Genomic DNA, 18,479 nt, shown 5'->3' on the forward strand with positions numbered 1-18,479 from the left:
GCTTTTACCTCATTAAAAGCTGTTAGATCACTCAATTGCTGCTTGTCAATTTTAGCCAAATGCAATTTCTCCTTTCTTGTTAATGGTATGTACACTTGAAAAGTAGAAGGGGAGGAGACAGAGAAAGAAACAGAAAGAGACAAAGATTTTCCGACTGGGACTACAGGGAGGACTTATTGAGTTTCTAAGAGTTCTTAGGAAGAACAGATATACAATAAATCTTATTCACAGCTACTAACTGATGATCATTGATGGACAATAGCTATTTGAGGAACTTTGAACTTTAACCCTAAGCAAACACAGGCACAGAAATGTATACAGATCTAGCTGAGAAGAAAAGGAGCAGTGAACATGTGAAACCCACGCTTCTAGTTGTGGAATTAGTCCTTATGGTCGTGGCTGCTGAACATGGCTCAGAATGAGCCACCCCACCTCTGATTACTGTCTGCTGAGATTGTCTATCTGCAGATAGCACTCTCTGGCAAAACACAGCCTGGCTGCAGTTAGAGAGGTAAGGCTTTAGGGTGCCCGTGCTATACATTTCCATTTACTCAGCAGCCATGGGGAAGTTCTCTGGGCATTCTTGCTGCTGTCTCCTCCCCAACTTCTACATAGACATGCTACATTGCACTCAGCTTTGCTTCACTTGGTTGTGTTTTAGAACCTTATTTATGTTCTAAGTATGGTTTGAAAATTACACTAATGCAACAGAGGCCAGGAATATGAAATATGAATATGAAAAACTCCAGTTATGTAGAAAATGGAACATGATCATCATCATTAACAGTTACCTAGTGCTTACTATGTGCCAAGTACATAGTGTTGTTTGGGGGTTTTTATTTGTTTGTTTGTTTGGAGGTGATCAGGGTTAAGTGGCTTGCCCAGGGTCACATGTCTAGTAATTTCTGAGGTGAGATTTGAAACTGGGTCTTCCTGACTCAAAGCCCATGCTTTATCCACTGTGTAACTTAGTTGTTCCACATGACCGTGATGTAGTGGCTGCTACCATGACAGACTTGGAGTCAAAAAGATGTGGATTCGAATCCTACTTATGACACTAATTGTTTGATGAAGGGTCAGTTACCTAACCTTTTTGGTCCTCAGTTTCCTTATCCATTAAACAGGGATAACAATACTTGTGCTACCACTCCACATAGAGTCACTATAATGCTCAAAGGAGATAATGTCTATCAGGCACTCTGCAAATTTTAGGGCACAATGGAAATATGAATTATCTTTTCCTCTGCTCTTAGAGCCCTTCAGTTTAGTCTAAGAGCACAGAGTACGTGACTTCTGTAGCAAAATCCAGTGACAGCAGGTTCTGTTGTTTCAATAAGACTCCTTGGCATTATTGAGGGTAGTAACATTGTCAGGACAGTCATCATCAAGTACAAATAATAATGATGTCTCCAGAAACAAATCCATAAAATATGTTTAAGGATCCAGGAAGTCAAGTTGTTACTCCACCCTATCAACTCAGCAACAAAGGGCTTTGTTTTTTCAGTATAAAAATAACAACCTGGATTAAAGGCCAAAATAATTTACATGATAGGAAAAAGGTAAGTAGAAAATAACAATAGAGTTGAATGATGAACAAAGGGCCAACACATACAGAGAGGAAATGTTCAGTAGATATCTAGATATCAAGTTCAAATTAGCCTTATACTTAGGGGGGTGTAAAGGAAATGGAATTAAGAGACTGGTTAAGTCTTAGATCAAAGTTCCACAGAACAGATAATAAACTCCCTGAGCTTCATCTTCATTAAATCTGTAAAATGGAAATAACAATACCTTTGCCTACCTCATTAGAATAGTTCTAAGGAAAGCCCTACCAGTTATATATGTTGAGTTTTTCTTCCTAGGAATTAGACCAAGTTAGAAACTGATGGGTACACCCACAGCTGTGAAGGGTATTAAAGGGGTGGTTACAGTGTTTGCTAAGAACAAATAACCATACGATGACAAATTCAAACAGGCTTACCAGATCTTACCAGTCAATAAGAGAAAGATCAATGTTATAGCATGATGAAGAGGATGATGATGATGATGATGGGGAGGGTGAAGGCAAATATCAACATGTGCTTATTGAGAACCAACTGGGCATGTAGCATTATGACTAGTACTGAATAATATGCAAATATTCCATGAGACATGGCTTCTGTCCTCAGTTAAAAATGAAACACAATTAAAGCACAAGAAAGTCTCAAAATAAGTGTTATGTAATGGTCTGAGGGGGAAAAGATATTATTTGATGGAGGAATAAGGGAAGGTTCATAGGGTCATAGTTTAAAGGTGGAAGTATTCATGTTATTGGTGTAGCTAGGTGGTACAATGGATAGATTACCAGGCCTGGAGTCAGAAAGACTCATCTTTCTGAGTTCAAAATCTCACCTCAGATACTTACTAGCTGTGTGACCAAGTCACTTCACCCTCTTTGCCTCAGTTTCCTCATCTGTAAAATGAACTGGAAAAGGAAATGACCAGCCACTCCAGTATCTCTACCAAGGAAATCCCAAACGGGGTCACAAAGAGTCAGAAAAGACTGAAAAAATGACTGAACAACAACATTCATGTAACATGTTGTTTGAGCATGGAGATTTCAATGACCAGAAGGAGTTGGGAGGACATTGACAGCTTTAGGGAATGATGTGAGCAAAGGCATGGATATAGGACAATATAGGAAGTAAATTGGGATAGAAAGTAATTCAGTTTCATTAGACCATGGTGACTATGGAAGGGAACAGTGTGAGAAAAGACTTCAAAAGTAGCAGACTAGGAAGGGCTTTGAGTACCATGCTAAAGAATTTGAAGCTTATTTGGCAGGCAATAAGGAGCCAGGAAAGGTTTTAGGTTTTGAAAGGTTTGGGTCAGAACAGACTGAGTGAGCATAAGGAATAAAATAAAGTTGACCCCAAATTGAAGAGGGTGGCATTGGGGTGATGTGTAAGAAACCAAGTCTCTTTTACAAAGATGACTATGCCACATAATCCACAAGGTGGACTATAAATATCTCAAAAACTAGTAGGTAATTTCACAATAGAGTCATAACTACTCAGATGTTGCTGAGTCATTCACTTTCTCACTGTGGCATGAAATTTGGAATCTGGACTTTGTTTAATGATTTTTTCGTCTAAAATCAAAGGGAACAGCATGGGGTGAGGCCGGGGGGAACCTTAATAGTTTGCCTGTCAAAAGTGATTGACAATACCTAGTTACTTAGAAGCAATAAGACTTAAAGCATTTTGTCTTACTGAGGTACTTTTTAAAAGTATAGTTTGGGAAAGCATAAAAACTAATAGACGGGTTATGGGGGAAATAGTACAGTGTTGCTGATGACCTCATTTTGAATACACTGACTTTTGCAAGAAGCAATATTTTTCTTGGTTTCTGGGACAACTCAGCTGAGAATTGTGTGTGTGTGTGTGTGTGTGTGTGTGTGTGTGTGTCACTCTGCAATTTTAAATATAATGCAATCTTACTTATGTCATGGTCAAATGAGAAAATACTTATAAAGTATTTAGCACAGTGTGGACGAAAGCAGCTGCTTAATAAAAGTTTGTTCCAATTCCCCCGTCATTTCAAAGATACCTTTAAAACACTTTCTACTTTTTTTCTTCCTTATACCAGTATATTCTATTAGCAATAGATGGGTTAATGAAAAATTTCTCAATTTGAGTTTTCAACAGTTTAATTTATTTTTTTAGGGTCAACAAAAAAAAGTCTTGAGAAGGTTTGACTGACATTTATGATAATTGCATTTTGAGATTAAAATAATTTGGGGTTTTTTTTGGAGGAGGTATAATTTTACACACTAAATTTGGCCTCACATGATTACAGCTTTGCTTCATATCATTTTAGTTGGGTGTTGAAATCCGTTTGACGTGAACGTAATAGTCATTTTAATGGATATTGTTAATTCCTTGTTTTTAGCATAATAGATAAAAGGGATTTTAATTAAATTCATTTTGTGAGCACTTATCAAGACTAAAAAGGTTCACAGAATTATTATTGGGGGAGCATGGCATAGAAAGATCCATGAAAAACAGTGTTAAGAACTTCTTTAATGTGAAGCTGGCATGCTAACACAGGCCATGTTCTCTTCCTCTGGATTACTTGGTGGCTCCTCAACATTGAAAGATGGGTTTAAATATTTATATTGATATGTTTCGTATATTTATTAAAAATATAAATACTTATATAAATGAGTTTCTATTTGTATTTTCTATAGCCAATGATTGCTATAGAGATGTGTATATCCTTCAGTTTTCTTTGTTTTTGGAATCTGTTGAAATCCTCTAAGTTCAAAGTTCAAGTTTCTCAAGGCACCCAAGAGTCTCAACATTGAGCCAAACCCAAGGGTCCATAAATAATCAGTCTGAAAATCTGGCTAGAAAAGGCAAGAGGGGTTTATTTTTGTTTTTATTTTTCCCCCAATACTTCCTCTTCCAGTGTCATCCCAGAGTAATATAAGAACAACTTCTCCCTTGATATTTTGAGATACTACAGGTTAAAATTCCAGACAGATTAAAGAGCTACAAAAGTAACTGGCTAGGTTAAAAAGGAATATTTTGGCTTAATACATTAAAAAAAAGAATAAACTTTCTAAAAATTCTGTCCATAAAAATGATGAGTTTTCTTGGGAGGTAATGAATCCTCTGTTGTGAGAGTTCTTCAATTAGAGGTTGGACAAGCACTCGTTATGATTCTTGCTCACCTATTGGTTGAACTATATGACCTCTGAATTCCATTAGAATTGCTCACTTTTTTTACTCCTATGACCTCTCTGAACCTTCTTTATAATGGGGAAAGAATGCCAAATCTGCCTGCTTCTCAGAGGTAATTATGAGAATTGTAAGATCATAGTTTGAGAGCTGAAAGGAGCCTTAGAGGCTACCTAGTCCAAACCCCTTCGTTTTGTAGATGAGGAAACTGAGGCCCAGAGAGGTGAAAAAACTTAGTTTTATACAGATATTCTCCGAGGCAGAATCTGAACTTGAGCTCTTTGACTCCAAAGGCAGTGCTCTTTCCACCATACATGTAAAAACTATTTGTAAGCCTACTTTTGTACACAAATATAAGATAATACAATTATAATAATACCTGGCTGTGACAAAAATAAACATTACATTCCCTTGTACTTACTTATACCAGGAAATAAGCAAACATGTCTAAATAGGCAATATTAAAGGTTCTAAAAAAAACCAACTACATGCTTTTTAAAAAATAATGAGCATGCCTTTAGACCTCAGATAGTCTCCTGTGAGAAATATACCATAAATTCAATGATAAAATACACTATTTATACCAAAATATTTATAGCAACACATTTTGGAGCAGGAAAGAATTGTATATAATGTAGATGCTCACCAATTAGGGACTGGCTAATCAAGTCCTGGTGAAAGAATGTCACGGAATGTTATTGTATTATGAAAAATGATGAATAGAGAGAAGCACGGGAAAATATAAAAACCAACACAAAGTAAACAGAACAAGGGAAACAACATCCACAAGAGTACAACAATGCAAATGGAAAAGAACAATAAAACAAGATAAACTAAATATTATGAAATTATAATGACCATATGTGTTTCCAAAAAAGAGATAGGAAAAAGTACCTCTATCTCATTCTTCACAAAGGTACAGAACTATAAGTGAGGGACACTGCAAATAATATCAGACATTTCCAATGTGTAAGTTCTGCTGAATGGTCTTTTTCCCCTCTTTTTATTTTCTGTTGTAAGGAATGACTTTCTGGGAGTTGAGAAGAAAGGTACATTAGGAAAGGTAGGAAATACAGAAACAAATAAATGCATTTTTAAAAATCAATTTTAAATAAACAAAGCAAAGCCCTTGGGTACCTGTTTCATGAGAGACATATGGCAGAATGCCTAATTTAATCAAATTGTGAAGGACAAATTCGCTAGAGGTCCCTATCACTAAAGGAGCTATTTATAGATCAACGTTGTACTTCTAAGTTTCTAGTCTAAAATTATGACTTTTGTCAATATAATTTATAGTCATTGATGAGAATGGCCTAATTGGGTGGTCTCAGTGAGAGGGATAGCCCCTGGTATCTCCAAGTGCCAATGAAACCTTTGAAAGTCTCTTAAGGGGTACAATAACAGTAATTCTATCCTGTTCAGAATATAGTTGGAAAAGCCAATAGTCTATTCTGGTTTCAGGCCATTACTATCTAGCAAAAGCTTTTCCCCAAAAATTTTATGTCAAGAGATGCAAATATTACTCAAAAATCTGTCAGACCATTTCCAAAAACAAGACAATTTTGGCTTCCTATGAATGTATGTTATTTGTCGACAATGCAAGATATAAGTCTGCATAACTTCACATTTTGTATATTAATGAGAAAAAGTAAAGCAACCATCAGTAAAAATATGTAACCAGATAGGGGGATGTGCCTATGTGAACTAACCAAAGAGGTAAGGTTTACAATTTTTTATTCTCAATGGACAGAAGATATGTTCCTTCCTAGCTGAATAGCCTTAGAGAAAGTGCTTCCTTCCCTAGGCCTAGGTTTCTTTCTCTGCAGAATAAAGTAGTGGATCAGATGATGTCTAAGGTCCCTTAGAGCCTGAATTTCTGTGATTCTCCTTTGTGATTGCTTCTCTTTCCTGTCACTAAATCATAAGAGGAGAAATCTGATGTTTTTGGACCCTGTTCTATCCTAAGCCTGATAGAAGCTCCACCCTCACATCATCACGTTTGAAAACTCACGGTTGCTGGCAACCACAGAACCGAAAGTTGCCCAAAGGGCTGCCAGGGATTCTTTGGTCGGTTTTTCCTCCCTAACTGGGCTTGCGTCAGGACTGAACAAGCCAACAGCAACCAAAACAAAACAAAAAACAAAGCCCAGGGACCATGCCAATGTGAACTCACTGTTACAGTACCTGTGCTGAGCACCAGCTGCCAATCAGACTGTTTCAGTTCCAGCACTAATTCTCTAAGAGGGAGATCACCACTGGCTCCTGGGTTTGGTCCTTGTGAGGGGAAGAAAAAAAAAGCAGAGATATTTAGGGGAAAGATCCCCAAACTGTAACATCTCAAGCAAATGTGTGTGCTTTAGTTTGATTGTTTAAAATACCATGGGGAGGGGGGGCAGGGGAGAGAAACAGCAGCCGCACTTGTGTCTGTCTTCAAATCAGTATTTAAGCCATTGTAATATTTTTAAATTTATAGGTCTTTGACCCTTTGGTTTAAAGCAAGGTCTTAAAGAAAATTATACTCCTAAAGGACTAATCATCCCCACATTAAGATGAGAATAAAACATTCTGGTCAGCTAAGAATTTCAGAACTGGCCTAAAAATTCTGAGTACATGCTATCTTGTCAAATTTCAAGTGCTTCACATTTCTAGTCCAAGTTAGAAGGGGAAGAGAGAAGAAAAGGAGAGTTGAGTAAAATTCAGAGACCCAATTCTTCACTTAATTTACATGACTTTCATTTGCAGAGAAATGTAAACTGTTCCTATTGCTATATTATTATTTTATTCCAATTTAATCTGTTTCTACTGTACACTACAAAGTTAATTCTGTGAAGCCAATTTTTCTTTGTAAAATCTTTATACATTTAACCAGTCAATAAATTCTTTCTGATAACACAGAGAACTGAGTGGAATTCTATCCCTTCTCACACACCCCTCCAGGAGCATATCATCCTATTATGCCATGTCTTTTTAGAACCAAACATGAAGACATCTACGCCCTAGTAAAGCTTCCTGTCCACTCTACTACTGCCTCTTGCTATGAGAGACTAAATCTTATTTACACACTTCCCAAGTAGGGGAAAGTCCCTGAATACATCCAAGCCACGCCTGGCTAAAATGAGCTCCTAATCCCAGCAGGATAAACCCACCTAAAGAACAATTCAGTTTGGTGGTTTCTTGTTCTTTTCCCTATGTCACATCTCTCTTGGCTCCATGATTTTTCTTCTAAAGGATGAAATGGCCATTTCTAGACTTCTTCTTCTTCTTTGGCTAGTTCTATCAGATTGCCCCTTGGCAACTAGACCTTTCTAAAGGATGTATGTATCCTGATTTCTGTCTCCTCCATTCCTATCTTATTACTTATTTCTGCCAGACACTGGAGGAGGGAAAAGTGCAGTAAATGATTTGTAATGAAAGACACTACAGCATAAAGTGGTACAGTCTTGCCTAATCCACTGATGAATAGCAAACATAATTGGTTCAAACACCAGAACAAAAGAAAGTCATGAGAACTGAAAATGTGTGGGCACTGAAATATTTCACGAATGGAGGAGATTAGCCTAGTGAGTCACAGCACCATGCTGTCTGAACATTACAGGATAGATAGAGAAAAGAAAATAGATGAATTTCTATATTAAAATACTTTATCTGGAAATTTTGCTTTCCTACTGTGAGTAAAGAAAGTTAAAACTTTGTTCTAAATCTAATACAAAGTATGATTTTATATTAACCTAAATCATTTTTGAGCATTTAAGATAAATGAAAAAGAGCCCTTTGGGAATCAGATATTTTATTCAAGAAAGCTAGACTCACCAGATGTTCAAACTGACCTTGAAAACTGAACAGCACTGAGTTTGTTTCTAAGAAATAAAACCTATCTTGGTTATAGTTCATTTTGATCAATCTCAATGATACCATTATGAAATTAACATTAACATGATTTCTTCATTATGATAGTTTGCCATACTAAACCAACAAAAGCAAAATTAAATATTATGCAATATTATAAGGTTAATATATGTATATATATATAGGGTTATATAGTGATCAATTAATAGTAAATATTATTCATATACTATATTATTCATATACTATTATTTCCAATGTAGTTCATTTTCAATTTTTTTTTCTGTATGTTTACTTGGCTAGGTGAACTGGAGTACATAATAGCAGAATGATCAGAAATTGTCAAAATCTTTATCTCAAATGGGATTTCCATAAAATAGTCCTGTCTTCTGACTGAACGATGTCATAGAAAACTGCATGATCACATCAATGATCCATAGCTACTTAAAAGAGATTGTCCTAGAAATTCACACAAGACAAAGCAAAAGGGTAAACAAAGTCTATTGCCCTGATTATGACATTCAGTTGGATAGGCATTTAATTGAAATAGTCTATGTTTACATAAATTTTGAATGAAAACAGGAAAAGAACAATGAGCTAGACTTTGAGTTGAAGAGGAGGAAGAAAGTAGCCTAAATTGTATTTAGGAAGTTGCAAAGCCCTTCCAACAATCCGAAAATGCTCCCTGATGCCAATATTCTCTCATTAGTGCCTAATAACTTCAAATCATGAATACCATAAATCACCATGACTTCTAAGAAGTCAAAATTGAAGGTGAATTGCAGGTGCAAGAGAGGTACATAGTAAATGTAAGAAGGCTATGCCATAGTAGCAAATGATGACTCAACTATAAGTGGCATAAATAATATTTCCAAGTTATAGCTGAAACAAGAAATGGTTTGCTCATGATAGAGATCAAGAAATGAAAAATCAAAGTGTTAACACTGGTATCCACAAAATATTAAAGTGCTCAAAGGAAGTTAGCTAATGCTTTGGGGCAAAACAACTATGGAAGACTTACAGAAGGACAAGGAAGAGTCATAGAAGATGAAATGGTGTAACTGTGTTGAAATGTTTACTTAAAGAAAATGAGAAAATTGAACCATTATAATCATATCAAACTTAACCTAGCAATCTAGGGATCTGTCTACACAACAAAAATGAAAAGTGAAAATGTCAGTCAGACCAAATATCTGGATGAGTTACTTTTTTCCATTTTCCAATTGGCATTTTTACAGCTTTGAGATATATTTGATGATGAACATTTCTAGAATCCTAGACTATGAGTACTAAAAGGGACTTTAGAGATTATCTAGAGTTGATCACTTTATTTTATAAATGAAGAGACTCTCAGAGGTTAAGTGACTTATTCTAGGTAATATAAATAAACCTCTGATAAAGATGGCAATATGAAAAGCTGTAAATGATCCCAGAACCCCTAAGAAACTCTTTAGCAAAGATTAAAAAGAGCATCAGTTGAAACAACGCTTAGTAAACTCAAAGGGAAAGACCAGTAAATATCTCCACCCAATAAAATACTGAAAAAAGACTTAAGGAAGCCTTCAGGAACTCTGATCACAGGTATGATTGGGTAAGAGAGCTTAAAGGCCCCTAATTTCAGTCCTAACCTGTCCTATCCAGAGCAGAAAACAAAGCAAGCTCCCAAGAGATGACTGACCAGAGGCACTCAAATATTTGACTGTTGCAGCAGGTGAGGTGATCAAGAAGACAGAGGAAAAGCAAAGGTGCCTCGGAGTCCTCCAAGAGGCCTGAAACCATCACTGTCCCTAATGTCTGGTGGGGGGGTCTGTCAGGGCCAAAGCAGGAGACAGTGCCAACTCCCAGTGGGGAGGAGACAGAGACTGGACTTTGGCCAACACCTACATTAGGCCACCAGAAGACATAAGTAGAAATCAGGAATTGAGACAGAGAGTGTGCCTCTAGAACTAGGGCCCTAGTTCCAACTCGTGCCCCATCTCCCTCTCCAAGACAATGATTGCAGAAGGATTGCAAGGAAGGAGACCAAGAACCAGTCTCCCCATTTGAAACTAAAGCAGGGAAATGTTAGTAATATTAATATCCAGACTACCGAAGAAATAGAACTGAGATCTAAGAGTTCAAAGGGAGGAAAGCAAAAATGTTCCTCCAGAAAAAATTCCAAGTCAGGACAGAAGCTGAAGATATGAATGGACAAGAGAAAACACCAAATAAAATGAAAAATACTATGGACCAAGATAAACCAAAGAGGTTAACCAAGAAGAAGGGAGTAATTCTACCGTAAGTACATATAGGATATAAGGAGCAAAAAATGGCTTGACTATAAAGGAATCCAAGAACAGATGGAAAAAATGACACAAGATATTATAAAAATAAAATTAGAACTAATGGAAATAATTGAAACAAAAACAAATAACTTAGAATAGAAGACATACGACCAAAATAGTGTAATCCCAGAAAAATAGAAAGGTGCAAACAAAACTTAATGATCCATTTAGACAGGAAGAAATGTTTAAAAAATACAGGCAAAAGATTACAAAAATTAGAACATGGGAGGTATTTCCCATCAAAGATGACTGACCTAGAAAACAGATTGAGGAGAGATAATGGAAGAATTATGGACTCCTTGAATGCTATGACCAAACAGAAAACCTGGATACCATATTTCATGAAATCATAAAAGAAAATTGCCCCTATCTATTAAAACCAGAAGGCAAAGTGTAAATAGAAAAAAAAAGTTCACTAAGCACCTCATAAAAGAAATCCTAAACTGAAAATACCCAAGAATGTTATAACCAAAATCCAGAACTTCCACATCAAAGAAAATATCCTGGCAACATACAAAAAGAACTCAAGTACCATGGAACCACAATCAGATTAATGTAAGAATATGCTGCACTGAAAATAAAAAGAGATGAAGCCTTGGAATACAATATAGCGAAAAGGCAAATGAAAAAGGATTACAACCAAGAACAACATCCTGGAAAAGTGAGGCTAGGGTATATATGGGCAAGGGTAGGTTGAGGGTGAGAAGCCCAAGAAATAATGTACTTTAAATTAAATAGAGGATGCCCAAGGATTCTTGGTGGAAAGGACCAGGACTAGGTAGAATTTTTGAAACAAACACTGGACAGGAGAGAAACAGAAAAAAGTAAATGCAATTAAGGAATTAAAGAGAGATAAATGATAATAAAGCACTTGCATTCTAACAGAGAAAGACTAGACAAGAACTTTCAGAATTCTCTTGATATATAGAGTCACAGAAGAAATAAAATTCAGGACCTGATTTTTGTTTTGTTTTGTTTGTCTTGTTGGTTTTAAGAGAAGAAAAGGGAGGGAAAAGGTAATACACTAGGGAAGAAATGAGAAAGAATGAAGAAGTTACTATTTCTTATAACAGGGATTAGAAGAAAAAGAGTAGAGAAGGTATCAAAAAACAATAACAATTTTATTTTTTAATGACAATGAGATAACATAGCAAAAGCATTTATGAATAAGATAAAGCAATCTTGAGGTAGAAACTTATTTCTTTAAAAACTTTTATCCATTTAGAGAGATGCAAATCAAAACAACTCTGAGGTGCCATATCACACCTATCAGATTGGCTAACATGACAAAACAGGAAGATGATAAATGTTGGGGAAGATGTGGAAGAGTTGGAACACTAATTCATTGTTGGTGGAGCTGTGAGCTGATCCAACTGTTCTGGAGGGCAATTTGGAACTATGCTCAAAGGGCTACAAAAATGTGCATATCATTTGACCCAGCAATATCGCTTCTGGGACTCTATCCCAAAATGATCACAGATATGGGAAAGGGTCCCACGTGTACAAAAATATTTATAGGAGCTCTCTTTGTGGTGGTTAAAAACTATAAATCAAGGGGATGCCCATCAGTTGAGGAATGACTGAACAAGTTGTAGTATATGAGTGTAATAGAATACTATTGTGCTATGAGAAACAATGAACAGGAAGACCAGAGAAACCTGGAAAGACTTATATGAACTGATGCTGAGTGAAAGGAGCAGAACAAGGAGAACTTTGTACACAACAACCACAGTGTGTGAGGAATTTTTCTGGTAGATTTAGTACCTCATTGAAATGCATGGACTTAAAAAATTTCCAATGAACTCCTGAGGCAAAATGCCTTCCATATCCAGAGCAAAACTATGGAATTGGATCACAGATAGAAACAGACCATTTTCTTTTGTATTATATTTTGTTTTGTTCTATGGTTTCTCCCTTTCATTTTAATTCTTCTGTGCAATATGTATTTAATAGGAAAAAATAGATAAATTTTCAGAGGGGAAAAAAAACTTTCATCCACAAGAGAAGTTAATTAATTGGTCATACAACTAAAAAAACTAGAAATAAAAAAAATTTAAAACAGACTAAACATAGAAACCGAAATTCTGAAAAGCATTAAACAAAATTGAAAAATGTTGACTTGAAAAATAAAATTATGAGCCATTTTAATATGCTAATAAAATATTCAAGTAATTATTTTATTTGGTTAAAAAGAGAGAAAAATGAAAATTAAAAAATTAACCAAAGAATATACAATAGTTAAGGAAATCAATTATATTATTAAAAACTATTCTCTCCAATGCTATGCCATAAAATTGATAATTTAAATGAAAAGGATAACCAGATGACCAATATTTCCTTATGAACATGAACAGAAATATTAAATAAATATTTGCAAAGAGTACAGAAACATTTAACATTATATGTTATTTCTAGGTTGTGTTTGCACCAACAATACAGGTTTATTCACTATTAAGAAAACCAATATATCATATTAATAACAAAAATAATTAAATCACGTGATTATGTCAAGAATGAAGAAAAAGAATTTGACAAATTCCATCAACTTTTTTTTAAAACTGAACAGCAAATGTCACATAGAAATTTAAGAGGCAGAGTCAAGAATAGTACCTACTTATTTCTAACTGTTATGTCATTGATTTCTCTACTACTCCATCCACTTACATACAAGATTCAAACCATGATTAATCACTCTGGGCCTTAGTTTTCTCGTCTTTCAAATAAAATTGGAATGAATGATCTCTGAGTTCTCTTACAAATTAAGTCCTACGATCCCAGGTGATAAAACTAGATTCATGTCCCATAATATTTTGCCTTCTACTTTGAGAGTCCTGTGATCTCATCTATGGGAGCGCACCTCTAAAAGTGCAAAATCATAACTCATCCAGACTTTCTCATCCTACAGCATTTGACTCCTGTGCATAATCTCTCTAGGGTTTTAAATGAATCTATGCAACTTTGCCTTTAGAAAACAACAAAAATTCCAATGGCAATAGCTAACCATCCAAATTCTCCTGCCCCCAAAAGAAAAATCTAATTCCATAAAGGATGTCCTCATTAGTAGACACATATGTACTTATCCTAATTTGCCTTACTCCAGTACCAACCTAGAGAAAGGAGTATTTTTTTAAATAAGAAAAAGAACTCTTCATGAATCCTTTTGGGTTAAAAATAATAAGTTCAGTTCTCTAGTGATTTTGTTTCTACTGAAGTATATTACTCTTCCAACAGAATACCCCTTCTGCCATCCCCCTTCTATCAGTTATTTTCATCTCTTCCTATCTATTGGCTCATTTGCTACTGCCTAAAAACATGTCCATGTCTCCTCCAACCTGAAAAGAAACTTAGTTGATCCTTCCTTCCCTGAGAACAATCATCCTAGAGCTCTTCTGCTCTTTGTGGTCAAAGTCCTTGAAAAGATCGTCTATAATAGATGGTTCTATATTCTCTCCTCTAAATTCCTTCTTAATTAACCCTTTACAATCTGACTTCATCATTCCACGAAAGCTGCTCTCTCCAAAGTTACCAATGATCTCTGATCTCTTAGTTGCCAGATCCCACAGCCTTTTCTCAATCTTCATTCTCCTCAATTTCTCTACAGCTTTTAACACTATTGGTCATCCTCTACTCCTTGAAATTCTTTGTTCTGACAACTCCTTCTTTGTCTCCTTAGCTGAATCCTCATCCTGATCATGCTCTCTAACTTAGGTGTTTCATCAAGTTCTATTCTGAGGTCTCTTCTCTTCTCCCTTATGCTACTTCACTTGGTGACCTCATCAGTTCCTATGAATTTAATTGCCATCTCTATGCTGATGATTCTCAGATCTAACCACGTTGTCCCAACTTCCCTGCTAATCTCCAATCTTAGATCTCCACCTGCCTTTCTTTTTCTTAAAATCTTATTTTTCCCAATTACTTCTAAAAACAATTTTAAACATTTTTTGAGTTCCAAATTCTCTCCCTTTCACTGTCATCTCCCCCCTCATTGGGAAGGCAAGAAATTTGATATATTAGGCATGTGCAGTAATGCAAAACAAATTTAATATTAGTTAAGTAGTAAAAGAAAACAGACAAAAAATAAAGTTTAAAAAAGTATGCTTCCATATGCTTTCAGAATCCATCAGTTCTCTCCGGAGGTGGAGAATATTTTTCATCATACCTCCTTCAGAATTGTCTAGAATTACTGTATTGCTGAGAATTGCTAAGTCATTCACAGTTGAATATACAATATTGATGTTATTATATACACCGTTCTCCTGGTTCAGCTCACTTCATTCTGCATCAGTTCATCAGTCTTTCCAGATTTTTTGAGAACATCCTTCTCATCATTTCTTATAACAAAATAGTATCCCATCACAATCATACATTACGACTTGTTCAGTCATTCGCCAATTGATGAGTACCCCATCAATTTTCAATTATTTGCCACAACAAAAAGAGCTGCTATAAATATTTGTGTGTGTGTGTGTGTGTGTGTGTATACATATATATGTCCTTTTCTCTTGTTTTTTAATCTCTTTGGGATACAGACTGGTAGTGGAATTGCTGGGTCAAAGTTTTATAGCTCTTTGGGCTACAAATTGCTCTACAAAGTGGCTGAATCAGTTCACAGCTCCACCAACAGTGCATTAGAGTCCCAATTTTCCCACAACCCCACCAGCTCTCCTTTTCCTTTTCTGTCACAGTACCCAATCTGATAGGTGTGAGGTAGTACCACAGAGCTGTATTAATTTGTATTTCTCTAAACAATAGTAATTTAGAGCATTTTTATATGACAATAGATAGCTTTGATTTCTTCACCTGAAAACTTCCTTTTCATAAGCTTTGGCCCTTTATCAATTTAGGAATGACTTGTACTCATATAGTTGACTCAGTTATATGTGTGTGTACATATATACAAAGATGTTTATCAGAGAAGCTTGCTGTAAAAATTTTTTCACAGCTATGATTACTCTATGTTTCCCTCCATTGTTTTTCCCTTATTTGTCCTTCTCCCCTTTCATCTTTTCCCTCCTTGAAGGTGTTTTGCTTCTGATCACTGCCTCCACTAATCCACAAAAAAAGGAATAATATGCATTTGGGTATAGAAATCTATCTTACCCTACAAGATAAGTAGGAGGGAAGGGAATAAGAGTGGGGTGGGGTATGGCTGAGAAAAAGGAGGACTTAGCACAGTGCCTGACACATGGTAGATGCTTAATAAATGTATATTGATTGCAAGCAGCTAGAAAGAAACAATTCAAGTATTGTGGAAATACAATCAGGATAACACAAGATCTAGCAGCCTCTACATTAAGGGATCGAAGGGCATGGAATAGGATATTCCAGAAGTCAAAGGAACTAGGACTAAAACCAAGAATCACCTACCCAGAAAAACTGACTATAATACTTCAGGGGGAAAATTGGTCTTTCAATGAAATAGAGGATTTTCAAGCATTCTTGATGAAAAGACCAGAGCTGAAAAGAAAATTTGACTTTCAAACACAAGAATGAAGAGAACCATGAAAAGGTGAACAGCAAAGAGAAGTCATAAGGGACTTACTAAAGTTGAACTGTTTACATTCCTACATGGAAAGACAATATTTGTAACTCTTGAAACATTTCAGTTTCTGGATACTGGGTGGGATTACACACACACACATGCACACACACACGCACACACACATAGAGACAGAGTGCACAGAGTGAATTGAAGAGGATGGGATCATATCTTAAAAAAATGAAATCAAGCAGTGAGAGAGAAATATATTGGGAGGAGAAAGGGAGAAATGGAATGGGGCAAATTATCTCTCATAAAAGAGACAAGCAAAAGACTCATTAGTGGAGGGATAAAGAGGGGAGGTGAGAGAAAAACATGAAGTCTACTCTCATCACATTCCACTAAAGGAAAGAATAAAATGCACACTCATTTTGGTATGAAAACCTATCTCACAATACAGGAAAGTGGGGGATAAGGGGACAAGCAGGGTGGGGGGGGGGTGATAGAAGGGAGGGCATGGGGAGGAGAGTGCAATTCGAGGTCGACACTCATGGGGAGGGATAGGATCAAAAGAGAATAGAAGTAATAGGGGACAGGATAGGATGGAGGGAAATATAGTTAGTCCTATACAACACAACTATTATGGAAGTCATTTGCAAAGCTACACAGATTTGGCCTATATTGAATTGCTTGCCTTCCAAAGGGAAGGGGTGGAGAGGGAGGGAGGTAAAGAAGTTGGAACTCAAAGTGTTAGGATCAACTGTCGAGTAATGTTCTTGCCACTAGGAAATAAGAAATACAGGTAAAGGCGTATAGAAAGCTATCTGGCCCTACAGGACAAAGGGCAGAGAGGGATGATAGAAGAGAGAGCAGATTGGTCATAGGGGCAATTAGAATGCTTGGTGTTTGGGGGGGGAGGGGATAAAAGGGGAGAAAATTTGTAACCCAAAATTTTGTGAAAATGAATGTTAAAAGTTAAATAAATAAATTTAATTAAAAAAAATAAATGCATATTGATTGATGTAATATGTTTTGTAATACTCTCAACAATTTATTTATATATAGCCCTTTAGGGTTTACAAAATACTTTCTAAACCTCATCTGATTTGATTCTTACAATAGTTATCCACAGTGGATGCTATCGTAATCCTTATTTTACACTGAGGTTCAGTCATTTGCCCAGTGTCCCATAATGTGTTAGGCAGGACTTAAACCCAGGTTTTCCTGACTCCAATTCCATCATGATATCCAATGAGGAATCCCTTTCTGGCCTTTTCTTAGCATATGTATATTTACTGAATTTAGAATATAGATCCCAGAATGTTAGGGCTGGAAGTTTCCTTTTAAAGTATTCTCATCTCCCTCTTTTCATACATAAAGGGACAAAGCAATAAAGGTACTTACCCAAGGTCAAACAGCTAGTTAGTGAAAGAGATAAGATTAGAACTCAAGATTTTTGCGTCTCAGTCCTTTCTTTTTTCTTCTCTATCATATGAAAAAACATTCCTTTTCATATTCTGCATTTAACTGTGACCCCTAATCTCAGAGAATGGAAGAAATTAATAGTCAAGCACCTATGTTCAAGTCTTATGGAGTGTTCATCTTGTTATAGATACACGAACAGAATCAGCTATGAACACAGGGAGAGATAAAAACTTTATTATAGCTTCCAAACAACAGTAAAACACATCTCAGACATAAAAGACAAGATTCCTGTAGATAAATGTGTATCCTTTCCAGTGTTTTAATCCATTACAGTGAAATACAATGAAACATGCTCCCTTTCAACATCCTGAATAAAGTGTTTCAAAAGTTTAATTTTTCTTGCTAACATCCAAATAACCCAATGATGTTCATCTAAAAATGAGGCCAAAAGGTATTAAATTCATCAGCATATAAATGAAAGTGGCAAAGAATTTTTCAAGATGAAATGATGAATCTCTGCCCAAGATTTCCATGATTTCCAATGTTATTACTTACCAGGGGAAAAATAAATAAAATAAAATGGTTTCTTTTTTCACAATATCATTTGCAGAATATTTTCTTGAACTACTCTTGATATTATCACTTACTACCTTATGGCTTTCACCAGGGAAACTAAAAATAAAAATG

At 35.8% G+C, this 18,479-nt stretch overlaps 1 protein-coding gene across 2 annotated transcripts in view; it reads right to left on the minus strand.

The window, feature by feature from the left end:
* Positions 1-18,479, minus strand: part of DIO2 (iodothyronine deiodinase 2) — a 159,587-nt gene that overhangs the window by 68,547 nt on the left and 72,561 nt on the right. For both annotated transcript variants that reach the window (XM_072623177.1, XM_072623178.1), the window contains exon 2: positions 6,906-6,995. The gene's annotated coding sequence lies outside the window, so the exon portion shown is untranslated. The remainder of the gene's footprint in view (positions 1-6,905; positions 6,996-18,479) is intronic.

Source organism: Notamacropus eugenii, chromosome 7 (genome assembly GCF_028372415.1).
Source record: "Notamacropus eugenii isolate mMacEug1 chromosome 7, mMacEug1.pri_v2, whole genome shotgun sequence".
In the NCBI taxonomy this organism is placed as follows: domain Eukaryota; kingdom Metazoa; phylum Chordata; class Mammalia; order Diprotodontia; family Macropodidae; genus Notamacropus; species Notamacropus eugenii.